This window comes from Callospermophilus lateralis, unplaced genomic scaffold (genome assembly GCF_048772815.1).
Source record: "Callospermophilus lateralis isolate mCalLat2 unplaced genomic scaffold, mCalLat2.hap1 Scaffold_103, whole genome shotgun sequence".
Taxonomy (NCBI): domain Eukaryota; kingdom Metazoa; phylum Chordata; class Mammalia; order Rodentia; family Sciuridae; genus Callospermophilus; species Callospermophilus lateralis.
The window spans coordinates 388,079-400,453 of record NW_027510486.1 but is presented as its reverse complement, the minus strand read 5'-3'; positions in this window follow the sequence as shown (position 1 = coordinate 400,453).

Here is a 12,375-nt window from a genome sequence, read left to right as displayed (position 1 = left end):
CCTTTCTCACAAGCATCCCATCTGTATTGAACCCAGGTGTTTTGGGGACCACCTTTTCACCATAGACGCATGTAGAAAGGTTAGGAGAAGTGTCCCAAGTTCTAAAGCCCCAACAAAAGGAGAGTTAACACAAGTGACTGAAATTGGATACTTAAGAATACTTTGGAAATACTAAGCTCTTCTTAGTGCAGCCAAAGTATCCTTTTTTGACTTTTGGGAAAACTCAATCTTCTATTTCTATATATTCCCACTTTTAATGGAGACGTGGGATAAACAACTATTTCTCCATGTGTCACAGTAGGTAAGTGTGACAACAAATGGCAACTGATGAGCACTGGGGAGGGGAGGGCAGAGTTTCCTGGGAAATTCAGATTCCAGATTGCGAGTGGCTGCATCTTTAAGCCCCCACTAAATCATAGCTGCTGTCAAAACTCATGTCTTGGCCTCTGTGTTGGTGGTAGGGAAGCGTTTGTGTTGTGCTGTGGGTGGACCTTTAACATGCTGGGAGCCGCTGACGGAGCAGCCCCCCTCCCCAGGCGCCCGTCTCGTCTTTGCCAAGGAGATAGCCCTTTGTTCTGCCTTCAGGCTGTCACTTCTTTAGTCACTTACAGATGGCATTTTGAAGGAATGCTAATTGAAGGACTTCACTGTTGGCATCTAACTAATCATTCTGACAGAAAATGTCTCCCCCAGAAAGAAAGGGGAGGAACCAATTGCTCTGCCTCTCTGTTCTGTGACACAGGGTCCTCATGCACCCAGTGTGTGAGGCAGAATCCACCCAAAGAGGGCCTGGGACAAAGGCACTATCCCTGCCATCATTTCTTCTGCATCCCAGCTATGGGCCCCCTTCTACTCGAGTACCCGACATCCAGATGACGCCCACCTGCACCCCTCTTCAGTTCTGCTCATCTGTCCGTCCCTCAGCTCACCCACTGAAGAAATACTCATTGAGTGCCTTGTTTGGGGAGGGGCAGGTACATGAGAGGATGAGGAACAATCCCTACAATCAGACTTGCTGGGTTCAGATCCGAGCAATGGTGGATTAGTCACGTCGACCTCACTGAGTGACAGTTTCCTGGTGGGTCAAGTGGGATAAAGATAGTGCCAGACTCCATGAACAGTTTGCATGGTTCCATGAATTATTAAATACAATGAGATTAACATTTATTAAAACAACTGAATATTCAATAAATATTGTCTACTTAAATTATTACATGTGCCAGATATGTTGCAGGAGATGGAAATACAAACAAGACAAAAATCTTCCCCGCTTGACCTTAAATCCTCTTATTATATGATCAAATGACATTTCAATGAGGTCATCTTGCAATGAATAAAATTTGAATCTAGCTCATTATTTCCATCCTCGATGTCATTCAACTAGAATTCAATGTTTCTATTTTATAACTGTCTTTTGCATGAATACATTTTATAAAAATCAAGATGTAAAAAAAAATAATCCATGTAGCCTAGTGTCCTATAGAATCACAGCACAGAACAGGGACCTTAGCACTTAGTTGTTCCCAGAGGACACTCAGGTGAGGGTGTCCCCACCGCTCCCAGGCCTGACCAAAACCCACTGGGCATGGCACAGCCACTAATTGGTGCCATGTTGGCTGCAGAGACAATATAGGCTTTTTCCTTTAAGAAACTGTCCTGCACTGCCCACTTCTCTGGCATTCTACCACCTGCTGCGTCAACAAGAAGTGAGTGTGAGCCCTGTCCCCGGGGTCATCTTCCTACATTTAATGTCCCTTCATCCTCTGCATTTCCAAGCCACTGCCCACCAAGCTTCCTCCCACCCCATATAACAAGCCCGGGCTAAGGTGTGTGTCCAGAACAAAGTGCAAAATTTCATCTGCCGAGAAAGTGGAGCAGTATGAGGGGAACCAACTCCTCTGGGCATCTGGAGATGCTGGTCAGCAGCCCGAGGCTTATCACCAGCTGCCATCTCTGGGACTTGGCACACTCATTGCCCCTCAGCTGCAATTCTTCCAACAAATTCTTATGCACTTCCTTGTGTGAACCTAAAAGAAACTTTGGCTTGCCTCTTGTTAAGTTTCACATGTCACTTTAAGGCTGTGATCTGGTCATGCCCTTCAAGATTACCTGGCACATATGTATGCCATCAGTCTGACAAACACACCTAACACCTCCTGTGGTGCAGAGAATGGACCCCAGGCAGGCTGGCCAAGGGCTTTACCACTGAGCTCCATACCTGCCACAGTCTGGCTGCAGCGAAATAACCAGGGGGTGACGAGCAACTTGTGTACATTGATACAGCAGGAGTTGGAGCCATTTATTGTAGGACAGGAGTGGTATATATACATTCCACACAGCTTATCTTAATTAACATAAACTAGATACAGCAGTTAACCAATAAGGAATCTCCACACTTAATGGCTCGCTGGTGTTACTTCAAAAACCACTCCCTCTGGCAAAATGCCAGGCGCCATCTTGACTTGTTTACAGACACTAACACACACACCCAGCCCTCCTTATGCATCTGTAAACTGGTGGCCCAGTTGGGAGTAGGATAGGGATAAAGATACTCAGCCTCGATCCCGTAGATCTTAACGAAGGGCTCAGTGATATTTAGTTCAATTCTCAACAACGCCAGTGTGTAGCAGCTGACGTTTATTGAGTACTCACTACACAAAGGATAATACTAAGTTTTATCTCACTTAGTTCTCACAACAATCCTAGGAAGCATGTCATATTTGAAACCTTCTTTAAAGAAGCAACAAAGAAAAGTTTAAAAATGTAAAGTGACTTGACCACACAAAGTTATAGGAGCAAAAGAAACGGCTGGACTGAACATCTCTGTGTTTATTTCCATAGTGCTTTGAAGGCACAGACTGACAGACAAAAGCATTTACCCAAATCTCGAGCCTCGTAGCTGTTTCTCCAGGTCTCACACTCCTATGACACCAAGGGACTCCCTGTCCCTTAAGACTATTTAATAGAGACCCTTAGACCACAGCACACAGCCAGGACTTGTAGAGCCCACCTAGAATACATCCCATCCACCTCCCCCCAGAGCCCTCCAGAAAGCCATGGAGAACCTCCCTGCTGGTCAGCAAGCCCCTCATTCAATGGTGCATAGAAAACTTTCTAAGGGAACCAAATCATTTTGAAATAACTTAAAGCAATCAGCCTTATAACTGGGAGTGTTCAACTCTCAGTAGCGGCATCTGAGCACTGCAGAGGTGGTGATCAAAGCAGAGAGGTCTGCACAGGCCAGCAGTGAGGCAGGCAACCACAGGGACTCCAGCCAGGAGGCCACTCACCAAAGGTCACTATCCACAGTCTCCACCATAGTTCAAAGTCTGAGTGACCCCATGGACACTCTCTGGCCTTCTCTCTGGCTGTCCTCTTCTTCGTCACTTTGCTGACAGGAGTCATTAATTGCTGGCCTGCAGCCTCTTGATGGGGCAGTAGGCTGGAATGTTCTGGTATTATACCTTCTCTCTGGGGCTTACTGCTCCCACAGAAGCAGATGGATGAGCAGAACCTAGCAGTTACTGAGGGAATTGGATGCCCAGCTCAAAATAATTGGAAGCAGCATGGCAGGAGCCACTGGAGCTCAAAGGAACCCAGAGCTGGTGTCGCACCACCAGCATCAAAGTCCCGCAGAGCTGGAGAAAAGCCTCCTGTGCAGGATGGCTCCATGTTTAAAATGTTCCTTCCCTTGACAAGACTGTCACCCTTGAGCTAATGAGCCCAGGCTCGATAACTTGAGAAGGAAACACGCCAGAAATGTCATGAAAATGACAACCGAGGAAACCCGCATCAGCAGGTTATGACCTTGATCTTTAGGAGGTTATATTTTTTTCCAAGTATAATAAACCCAAGTATTATCATATAGATTATTTTAACATATAGAAATTTGAAATTTTATGATCATAATGCCCTAGTTGTTTTTCTTTTTTCCAGCATGAATATTGTCACTTGGCTGACAATGAAACTAAAATACAGAAAGCACAAATAACATTAAGAGAAGGAAGGTGGGTGGCTGTGCATTTCCTGTTGAAGGCAAGTGTGCCAACTCGGTTTTGATTTTTGAGATCCATCTTGAATAGCATTGGAGGGTTTGAAGACCCTTAGCTCCTTTCTCTGGTGTATCTCTCCCTGCCCCGTCTTCTCTGAGATATGAATAAAATTATGAGCGGAGTTGATTAGCGGCCTCTTCATTCCCAAGGGTCCACAGTACTTTTTCTCTGATTCCTCTTTGCCCTTCAGTGTGGCCAGTCACTTTTTTCTCTGTTGATTTTTGTTTTGTTTTGTTTTGTTTTCAGTTTTTTCCTCCTGACCTCAGGGTCTCTTTCTTCTCAGGAGTCACGGTCAGAAACTCCTTTGGTCCCCTGCTTCACTTCTCTGTGACATCACTAGCTTTCTCTGTAGAATGCATCCTGACCACCAGGAGCTCCTGTTACTTAGGACAAAAATCGCTGTCCTCTCACACTCCACAAAGCCTTGTGTGACCGGGCCTGTGCCCTGGCTGCTGTTCCCCTGATGACAGGCTCCAGCCCCACTGGCCCTTCTCAGCTTTCTTTAAGTGGACAACTGGTGTCTCTCTAGGGCTGTCCCCCTTCCTGGAAGATGGTCCTTTTGGTTTTTGTGTAACCTCCTCTCTGCTTAGCTCTTTGCCCCTCCTGAGAATGGCTTTCTCTGACTCTCTTCTCCCTCAACAATGGCATGATCCATCCAATAATCCAACCCCATTCTCCCTAGCATTTATCACTATCTGGAATTATACCACTTACTCAACCCCCTTGTGTTCTGTTCTTCCCCCAACCCAGTTATGGGGTCAAGAACCTCCTCTGTTTCATAAGTTTAGTGGGCATTTGCCTAAGGGGAGGGAGAAGATGGCGAGGAAGGAAGGTACGAAGGAGATAAGGGGAGAAGGGCAGGAGGGCACTCTGCTATCTAAGGGGTCAACTAAACCTCATGAAAACGACCTGAAAATGAAGAGACCCTAGAACATTTATCAAAAGTCCATTTCCTGGCCTTCTAAGAAAGTCTGCCTGACCTCACCTTTCCACACCCGTCTCATTACCTTCCCGACTCCTGCCTCTATTCTGGAAGCTTCCTTTGCCATCTTGCAGGCCTGTCTTCCTTGCCTAGGTGCACAGATGAGTGGAGCAGATAGACGGTGGCCTGGGCCACCGTGCGGTCAGGCCAGTTTGGGCCTGAGGCCTGATCCCTTCACTCAGCAGTCGTGCAACTCAGCAGACCTACCCAATGGTGCTGGGCTTCTGTTCCTCCTCCTATAAAAAAGGCTGGACAACTTCTGGGTGGTGACTGAGTCACCTAATAAGAGGAATAAAAGAATTGGAGTTTGAAAAGACCTCTATCTCGACCTTTTCTCCCTTCAGCCACTGGAGGACTGTGCTCCTCCTCTTCTGGAAGATGCAGCAACTGCAGTTTGAAAGCCCATCGTAGGCACATTCAGAAATGGCCACAAGCTGTAAACTCAGAAGTTTTCTTCAGGCTAAAACTTCTGAATTTCCACCCCATGCACTGCAGGCCAGTGAAAGAGGTCCCAAGGAGTAAGGTCTATCTGAACTGCTAACTGCTACGGGCTCTCTCTCTCCTCTCTCTCAGAGTTTGGGGGGCAGCATTAATGGGGATGTCAGCTTTAGAGATGTGGGGGTTGAGGGAAGGAGAGAATTGCAGCTGGTTCAAGTTAGTAAATTCTGGGCTGGGGCCAGGGCTCGGCGATAGCACCTTTGCCCGGCATGTGTGAGGCACTGGGTTCAATTTTCAGCACCACTTATTAATAAATAAAATAAAGGTCTATCAGCAACTAAAACAAAAAGATTTTTTTAAAAAGTTACTAAATTCTGGGAAGATCTGGGAAGATCTCATGGGTTTACACACTGGAAATTAGTGCTAGTCCTATTCTGTTGCCTGCTGTCCCCTCCCTCCGTTAAATAGGTGGGGCCTGGAGGCAGAGAGGTAGCACCCAGAGCTAATCTGCACAGGCCCAAGCCACACCCATTCTTCACCAAGAATTGTTTTGAAGGTGAAGGAGCCAAAATGGAGCCCTTGGAAATATTCGTATGAAACTATTAACTACTGTTTCTCAACTTGTTCTTAAATACAAAGCCAATTCAGTCAATTAAAGAGTAGCTATGAAACACATGACTACTTCAGGTAACCCCTAGCATATCTCTCTGGGTTTATCTAATTAAAAATATGCAAGTATATTTTAAATCAAATTGTTGGCTATCACAAATCAGGAACAACAGTTATCTGCCATACATGGAGAGACGTTTCTGGGAAGTCTATGAATTTTGTCTCTAGTGTTTTACAAAACCAAATTCACTTTCAAATTTAAAAAGGAGCTGAGGGAGAATAAGCAATTCTGAAATGCCAGAATGCATGATTAAATTCAGTGAAGACGCTGAGAAAGTCTATGAAAATTCTCAAAAAACACCAAATGTTAAATATTCCACAGTTACTGAAAATCTAAGCTGAATACTTAGAGTGCTTATGGAGCCATTTTATAAGAGAACCTTTTGTTTTAATACCAAGAGGTTGAGGAAGTCCTTTAGGAAACCTTGTAACCATTCAATTAACCTTTGTACAAGAAAAAAGAGGGCCAGGAAACGATGCCAGGACTGCGGTCATTAGCCACGTACTGGCCTTGTGGTCAAAGACAGCCAGGTACCCAAAGCCGACTAATCAGATTAACTTGGGGGAATTCATAGCACCATAGATAGTATTCTTCATGCTTCTCTGCTCATCCACATCATATGCCACTTTATTATATCCCAATTTTCTTCTAAAATATTCAAAATTATGTGGAGAAAGTAGGTATGTAAAGGCCAATCCTCAAACTAAGTAGGTAAGCCAGGATCCCTGTCTTCTCACATCAAATAAATACCTGACCATGCAATTCCCTGGGTCCACTCACACTCTCACAGGCAGCAATTGTTTTCTTGACTTGAGAAGCTGGACAAGGCCAATGTTTTATACAGGCTTCTAAAGGGAGCCAATTGTTTTGATCCTAACTGAACATAAAATGTAGAATACTAGCCCCCGGACATATGCCCTGGGGCAGCCTTCTCAGGAGAGGAGAAGGATTGGGAAGTGGGTGTAGGGGGTTGTCCAGGAGCACTCAAAAGAAAAGTGTGGTTTTAATTGAACGAGCCCTTTGAACAAAAGCTATTTCTGAATAGCTTTCAAAGAATACATAAAAAAGATTTCAGCAAAGGCATGCAATGTATTTAATTCAAAACCCAGCTCTTGAGTTGATTATTCCAACATCCTCTGTGATGTGCAAAGCTGAAGGGCAGTGGGGTGCATCTGCCCAGGCTGCTCACGTTGAGTGTCCACTTGCTGCCCACCTAGTTGCTCAGGATGCTCTTTCCCTGCCTGGTTACCATGGAGAAAGCTGCACCCTCTGCTTCTGTTTCCAGTAACGAGGCAATAGCTAGCACTTTGTTTATAAAAATGGTTTCTCTAATGCCAATTAATTACACCATTGAAATTAACAGCTGCACCAACTTTTCTTAATTGATACTCTTTAGCTGAGGCAGGTATTTCAGATAAGGACTAAAATGACTACTTACTGGCAAAAGAAAATACTAGTGTACCATGGTTTAGACTTTTAACTCTTCTCCCTTCTGTTGGGGGACAGAGTGGGTGATTTTCTACAAAGAATTTAATATTTCCCAAGTCTTGTCTGCTGTCTGTAATGATGTGCTTTGTTCCTTGTGCCCTAAAGCCCAGAACCATGAATCCACAAAGATTTGTGATAACAATGTTAAAAATACCAATATGATCAAATTCTGGCTTTCAGCATATCTAACTGTGATTTTAAGCAAGCTGTTTAAGCTCTCAATTTCCTCATATGTAAAATAAGGGAATTAAAAAGCATTTTTCAGCTTATTATGATGGTTAAAAGGGAAAATCAGGCCAGCTTCTTGGCATGACCTCCATATCCACACAAAGCCCTGTGCTCAGAGGGCCCTTGTGAAGTTTGGCAGGCTACAGTTGCCATCTTGAAATGCTAACAATTTTTTTTTAACAAAGAGGGCTTTATGTTTACATTTTGTACTGGGCTTCAGAAATTGTGTAGTCAGGATAGGCTAGGAAGTGCTGCAGTGATAATAAATGATGTACTCTAAAACCTTTAAAGTTTATTTCTTGCTAATGCTCCTGGCCAGTGCCTGCAAAAGGATGCTCCACACACCAAGAAACCCAGCTGAAGGTGGCTCACTTTGGCCCAGGCTTCTATTCTCTACACACCAAAGGAAAGGGAACAAAGAATTGTGGGTTGGCCCAGGGGTAGCACCAGTCACTGTGCTCACAATTCTTTGTCCAGAGCAAATCATGCAGCCTTGGGATTGCATTCCTGCCCAGTACCTGTCAATCAGGCAATTAGAGAATGGGAGCAGTTGAAGAGTGGAACCGACCCTATCTAGATCTGATAGTACTCCATGGCCCCTGCTGTGGTCAACCCATCCTTCAGAGGGTACATCTTAAGAGTTCACATTCCTCCTAAAGCAAAACAAAACCAAATTGCCTAAAACCAAAGTAATTTTTAAAAAAGTCCTTAATTTTCTTATTTTCCAACAATTGCAAGATTCTCTTGACTGTCATCTTCCTGGGGACAGTACAGCATCATCAGGGTGGACCCTTCCTAGCCATAGTGAGACGCTTAAGCCAACACACTGCTGCCTTGAGCCATATCCTCAGAACCAAGGGGCAGGGCTGCTGGCTTCCTGATTCTGGATGTAAATGTATTGCTACGACACTTTCCAAGGAATGGGAAGGGATAACCTGATGTAACAGTCCACAGTAACACCACCACTCGTTCTCACTGCATCTTCCTAGGCATCTTAAGGATCCAGACCTACATATGCATTGTTTAAAAATATTGGTATTATTCTACACCTTAATCTGTACACAGTGTTGTATTCAATGCTATAGTATAGATGTGTATTTACTAAATATAATTTTTATTTTTTAAACGTCACCCTTGTGAGAAATAATTACCTGATAGGCAATCATATAACATAGGTTAAGGCTTATTACCCCTGTCCTCCAGCCCCCACTACAAGTTCTAGAGGTAACTATTTACCAGCCATTGTTCCAAAATACTCTGCATATGCAAACATGTAATATATATATATATATATATATATATATATATATATATATATATATATATATATATATTTCCCTTTTCTACCCACATTGTTGTATTCTATGTATAAATTGCCTTAATTGTTCTATAATGCTCCCTTTTATAAAAGTGTCATAATTAGTTTAATGAAATACCTATGCATGAAATTTAATGTTTTTTGCTATTATAAGCAATGTTGCAAAAAAAAATCATGCACATAAAGCTCTTTTTATTTATCTGGTTATTTTCTTCAAATAGATTATTAGGAGTAAAATCATATTGGTTATTATTAAAGATTATTCTAAAGTATTTACTACCTATATATAATATATATGTCATTGCATTAGTATATCTGCATAAATTTTATTTACTATCTTATTTGACAAATCATTCAGAATTTCTTAGACCTCTTAAAGTTGTATTGAGAGTTAAATAGAAATTATCCCAGGAAAGTATTTTAAATTAACTATTATATGTGTAACTATAATAATGATAAGTAGTATTTTATTTATTCCATACTGAGGACTATCTACTTGTATTATTTTATCAATAAACTTTGTATAATTACATATCTATCATGTTAATTTTACATTCCAATGGAAATCAGATCATAAAGAGGGATGTGATATCTATGAATCAGCCCAACATGTAACTACAGAACCGCGGAGTGAGGAATAGAGAACCATGCTTCTTGGTTTGCCCCAAGCCAGTTGGTTTCTGCTGCTGTTTGCAGTCCCTCCCAATATGCTCCCTTCCTCTTTCCAAATTGCTGAGTTAAACAAGAAGTAGTGTGATCATCCTACCTAGGAGCTAGTTAACTGGGTCCCATATCTTGAAGAAGACGCCCTTAGTCCTCCTTTGTGTCCTGTCATCCTGTTGTCCTCAGAGTGGCTACGAGAAACACATGGTTACTTTTCCTGTTCAGGGAGTTCACCTTGAGGCAGCTTGGTTTGCACTTACACGCGTCTCTCAAGGTGAGGCCCCCTTTTATGGAGTTCCGTCTTGCTCTGGAGCCTGATTACTACCTTTCACCTGGACAGTCTGTCCAGCCAGGCTGATGCAGTGCAGGAGGACACTGCCTCCTCCCCAGACCACACTGGACAGGTGGGAGGGTCTGCAGGGTTCTTGCTGCCACTGTCAAACAGTTATGTTAGCAATGCTCATGCATTCTCCATGGTATGACCTATTTATTTAATCATTCCAATTTTAATATTTCCCTACTTGTCACACAGAAAACTAAAAAGTCCCTCCAGAAGGTATTCTAACAACACCAAAGAAGGGTATCCTTTCACACTGTCTGGTATCTCCCCCCAATAAAGTCATTCTACCATGCTGGGACTGAATTCAGAAAAGCAATCTTCATAGTTTTCATTCCTTAACCTTGTGCTAAATAAAATCTCCAACAAATCTTTGCATCCCCAGTTCAGGATCCTTATAGCCCACAAGAATCATCGCTTGATGTTTTTAACATTTTTACAGCGGAGCCTCTTTTCAGAATGCTGGGTAGGAAATTGCACAGGAATCTGTTCTCTAATAACCCACCACACTGGTGAGCTAAATGCTCTTGGCTTTTTCTCGGGATCCCTCGCTATCCAGCATCATCCATGTTAATTAACAGACATAACACTCAGTTCCTTGACTGTCTTACTACCTAATTAGAACCGCGTGTGTTGGTTTGTATCAAAGCCCTTTTACCCGCTTGCCCACCAGCCACTCTGTTAGCAGTTCCTGTGAGCTGGCTCTCCATTGCCATTCCCTTCCTTTTCATGCTAGATAACTTCTTCACAGATGATGTGAGCAGCGAGGCAGGCTCATTTCAATGTAATTATGGAATGTCCCAGTTAGAGCCGAGGCGTGTAGAAATCCCACACTTTTTCCAGCACATCTCCAGTGTTCTCGGAAATCGATTGCTGTGCGACTGAAACGCAAGTGTCAAAGAAACACATCGGTGGACCTCTGCCTCTCAGCAGCCTGACCTCTGGCCACTGCTCTTTCACTGGAAGCCATCTTTAATGGCCTTTTTATCACCACCGTGGACAGCGGCGAACTCTTGGTACCATCTCCAGCTTGAAAAATTTTTGAACTTGATCTGGAAACATAAATATTTGGATTTTCTCACAGAAGTGCATTTTAGGTGTTTGAGTTCTGTGTTTGAAGCCAGTTTTCTTTTAAAATGAACTTCAATTACAGGTTTAAATAGTAGCCCTGCAGATAAGACCCTAAGGAGAAAGATGACAAAAAACAGCTGAATCCCTTAAATTCTTGTCTTCCACCGAACCATCAGAATCAGCATCTTTTCTTTAGAATCTGGTTGTTTTCTTGATATAAATTCTGACTTGCTAGTGAAGAGTTCCTAGTCATTTTGTACCACGGATCCCTTTGGCAAATTAATTAATACTTTAGATACTATCTCAAATAACATTTTTAAATATATAAACTATATGATTCTAAAGGAAATTCAACTATCAAAATAATAAAAGTTAATTTTAATATGTGCTTCTTTATTAACCAATCTATACATTTAAAATACAAATTGCATATTCCTTTTCAAATATGCTTAGGATCACAAATATTTAGATTTGGGTTTTTTCATCAGACTTTGGAATATTCAGATATACAAAATGAGATATCTTGAGGGTGAGACCCAAGACTAAACACAAAATCCATTTGTGTCTTATACGCCTTCTCCACATAGCTAGAAGGTGATTTTATACAATATTTTAAATAATTTTTTGTACATGAACCACAGTTTCATGTTACAGAATTTTTCATTGTGGCAACATGTCTGTACTCAAAAAGTCTGAGATTTTGGATCTTTTTACTTTTCAGATTTTCAGATTATAAATACTCACCCTGCAGAAAAAATAGGAGTTACAGTTGAGTTTCTTTGCCTAAAGTCAAACCAGTGCTAAGGACAGTTTGCTTAGCTTAAATTAGAACATTCAGTCGCACAGTGCTCTTTGACTCCCCTCCTTCCTCACAAGGATCAAAGCAGTCTAGTGCAGGGGAACTCTGGAAAGCCACGTTTCTGTCTGGGTCCCCGGGGGAGGAGGCCTCAGCTCCCTCACACAGGCAGAGGATGATGGTGAGCTCACATGCCCTCCTGCCACCTGAAGTCTTGTATCTGAGTGACATTTTAAGCTATCTGCAGTGACTCTAAATCAATATGAAAATATCTGTGATTTTTATTTATGGCAAACTCAACACCAATACTACTGCTACTGATGCTTATATTT